The sequence below is a fragment of the Lolium rigidum genome, chromosome 6, assembly GCF_022539505.1.
Source record: "Lolium rigidum isolate FL_2022 chromosome 6, APGP_CSIRO_Lrig_0.1, whole genome shotgun sequence".
NCBI lineage: Eukaryota > Viridiplantae > Streptophyta > Magnoliopsida > Poales > Poaceae > Lolium > Lolium rigidum.
Genome location: NC_061513.1, coordinates 27,393,292 through 27,397,089, shown reverse-complemented (window position 1 = coordinate 27,397,089; position 3,798 = coordinate 27,393,292). Strand labels below are relative to the sequence as shown.

Sequence of the window (3,798 nt, the reverse complement as noted above, 5' to 3'; positions counted from 1 at the left end):
ATTCGCCGGTTCCGCGATATTCAATATCGTCGGTATGCTGCTGAAGCTGAACATACAAAAGTGCTTAACTACAACTAGTTATTTGACACGTTGATGACAGTTTAGTCTCTTGTGTTAGCTGTCCTAGTGGGCTAGGGCTACCACGTGCACAGACTTCTCTCTGGCACATCTCGTCCAGGTGATTATCCTGCTCGGCACCGGTGGAGCCAACGGCGGTGGCTACATGGCCTCCAAGTACGTCATCCCGGCAATCCACGGCTTCTTTCTTAACCTGCACGGCCTCATCAATAGCCTACCTATCTGGTGGTTGTCCTGGTTCGGCAAGCTCGGTGCTTTCTAGAACACAGCAGGTGTTGTAACCCTGATTCTTCTTCTGATATCATTTCAACATTTGAATGCCACTACTTGCGTCAATCGGTTTATCCTTCTTTGGCACATTATTGGTGGACAATCATTGGTGCTAGGCGTGTTTACGTTGGTAATCTTGATCCCGACGGTGGCCAAGGAGAGGGTGAGCGCCAAATTCATCTTCATGCACTTCAACGACGGCAACGACATGGGTATCCATGGGAAGGCTTATATTCCAGCCCTTGGGCTCCCCACGAGCCAATACTCGCTCCTCGGCTACGATATGTATGCTCACATGGTATATACTTTCAATTTCTTCGAACGAGAGACATATATGTAGCTGCTCCATCGTCCGGCCGAAATGCCACATTGCGATGGAAACTTTGTTGGTGTGTGGAGATCTCATCTAATGACCCTTGTCGCATGTAAACGCAGGTCGAGGAGACGAAGAATGCAGACTGGAGCGGGCCGATGGGGATCATCACTAAAGCGAATACTAAATATATTGCATACTTGTCTGACCTTAAACGTCGAATAGATCACCAATGACACGTTATGCAAAGGGTGGTTGCGATGAGAGATGACCTTCTTCTAAATGAGCAATCTACATCATCTTGTATATCAAGGCACTACCTAGCTCAAACGTGTTGAAGAGTAAGACGAAGATGATTCAAGGAACCATCATTATCTTATAAAGGGTGCTTACTTCAAGACATGCCATTGTGCGAGAAAATGTTCCAAAAAATACTAATTAAAAGGCTTAGGATGCTTCAACTTAGTTCGAGGGGATGATAGTGAGGAAAAACAAGGCCGCACTCTCTTAAGTCACCAAATGTGAACATTTTTCTTTGATTACTAACACACCGGTGAACAATCTAGATGTCTAGGTATCTAGGTTATGACAGTGATTGGAAAAATAGTATGTTTAGACATGTATGTAGATGCCTATCCAATTATTATGTTGCCTGTGACTTTAATTTTAGTATACTTGTTGATGTGGGGTGCACACTTTTTCTTAAGTTCAAAAAACACTACTTAATCTCTTGAAACTAACACCAACAACTATGTGATGGAATTCTTGATGACATTTAGTATATGCAATTGTGTGGATGGAATAAATCTTTTGCCAACACTTCGATGATATTTTAATCTGGCGAGAGTATGTATATCTGACCCTTTTTGTATTTTATAGTGAACAGTTTTACTTATTTTCAAATATACTATGCAAATATTAATTTTTAACTATGATACTATAATTTTAGTTGTCTCAATTAACCACATAATGGTGCAGTAAATTTTAAGATACAAGCTCTCTGTTAAAAATTTACATTTACTCTATTTGAAATAGGAAGTTCTTTGTTAAACAAAGCTATAAAATTGTGTTATCTTTATTATTATTTAGTTTGAGATATTACCATGGAACCTTTCCTTCAACCGAATTAATGTATTTCATCATAGGTGTTACTATGTTTTTTATGTGATAGTGTCCATTTTAGTACCTTAAATAGTTTGATGGAGGGCTATGGTCCTATGGAGAATAGATGCCTAACAAATATCTTTATAAAGCTTTCTAGATTGTCTAATTCTCTATATTAGAAGTATAAAATTATAGAGTGTATGTGATGTCTAGAAGTGTGGTTACATTGGCTAATCTACAAATTAACGATTCATTTGACCAGACATGCTTTGTAAATGATCAAGTATCACATACAAATCATAGACCAACTTTCATTCGAGTACTAATATTATATCGCACACAACTAACCTTTTGACTCTATCTACAAACCACAACCGAAATGACTCTCAAACTATTTATGTACTTTTAGATGTATTGGTCAAGATTATTTCCGCATATTGGTATGATATATATTGTGTAGTATAATCTACGAACCACTATAGCGATCCAAAATTCAGTACCATGGGTTGATATAGACAAATGAAGGACATGTCAACTCACTTAGACACTATCAACCGACTGCTTGCACATATATGTCCGCCATAGTTTGATATTGCTTTAACTGTGATTAAATGGGTACTATTATGGCTACATATACACATTAATTTGTATAATTAGCAGAAGGTATGGTGTTTGAGTTGAATATATACAGTCACCATGAGGTAACCAAAATACACGATAAAAAGTCGTTGGGCATAAACATGGGAATACAAAATGGATGGTGTGATCATCCGGGCCGTGATAGGAGAGATGGATCAGTTGTGAATGGTGGTTGAAAACGCCTTCGGAGCCTCAACCAGTTTCATCGTTGGATTTATTATGTCGATCTAAGACATCATATATGTTGAGAAGGATGGCAACTGACCGAGATTACAGCTTGAAATAATATTTCGTACTCACCCATTACACACGACGTGGTAAATATATGAATATCACAATATCCAACACGGATACATATACAGTACTACAATATTCAGGTACAGACAGTCACCTCAGTTATTTGTGTAGACTAAAACAACAAACACTGAAATTAAGCGATACACAACCCTCCTCATCTGTATACGTTCTTCATGAGTGGCACTGGCGCTCTGTGCCCGCCAGCAAACACGGGGTGCTGGCCGGTTAGTCGCAGCACATCTCGCAGATCCAGCAGCAGCACAGCGCGGCGAGGCTGAAAAAATACACCCGAGAAAGCATCAGAAATTAAGGGTGTGTTTGGTAGCCCGGGACTGCTCAAAATCTCTTTCTCCCCTCAACTATGCTGAGCTCAACTATGGTAAGTTCAGATTTTTGCCCTTGTTTGGTAGACCGGGTGTGTTGAGAGTTTCTCAGCTGAGAAGCTGCAGAGCCGGGATGAGGAGCGAAGCTCGATTTGAGCTTCGCTCGTGGGCAGGGCTGCGACCCCTTTTCCGTATTGGTTGGGAGTTTCTCTGTTGGGCCGAGCCGGTCTAACAAACAAGATCTCCTGGGTAAAAGTGGGATGAGGAGAGAATATCTGAGCTCCCCCAGTCTACCAAACACACCCTAAAGCTCACTAGTGGCGTGGTGCAAGGTAGTACTAGAAAGGATTTATCCGAGCAAGTCTATATTTCGATGGAGAAGCAACACAGCGTACCATCCTTCGATGAAGCCCTTCTCGCCCCTGGAGGTGGTGCTGCCCCGGCGCGCCTTCTTCCCGGCCGCGCCGCCTTGCTCCGCGGCCGCCGTCGGGTAGCCTGCAGCACACGCATGAACAAACATGTCAAGATTTTTGGTCACGAGTCTATCTGAATTCTGAATACGTCGACGAATCCAGCGATGAGTTCAGTTAGCGCCAATTAAGCATGAGGAAACTGATGGAAACCTGGCGGCGGCGGCGGCGGTGGCTGGTTCTGGTTGCTCCTGTTGTTCTCCATCACGGATGCCTGTGGGCGATCGAGCTCTGCACGTGTGTAGATTGTGGTGGTGAGCGATGGGATTCAGCTGATGGGTACTTGTCTTCTTCGCACTCCGAC

General features: G+C 42.4%; 1 long non-coding RNA gene across 1 annotated transcript; it reads right to left on the bottom strand.

Annotated features, from left to right (window-relative positions):
- Positions 1 to 2,658: 2,658 nt before the first annotated feature.
- Positions 2,659 to 3,522, bottom strand: LOC124659266. Its single transcript, XR_006989521.1, has 2 exons — positions 3,420 to 3,522; positions 2,659 to 2,975 (listed from the first exon to the last, which is right to left on the bottom strand). It is a non-coding gene; the product is annotated as an uncharacterized LOC124659266 (long non-coding RNA).
- Positions 3,523 to 3,798: the final 276 nt, after the last annotated feature.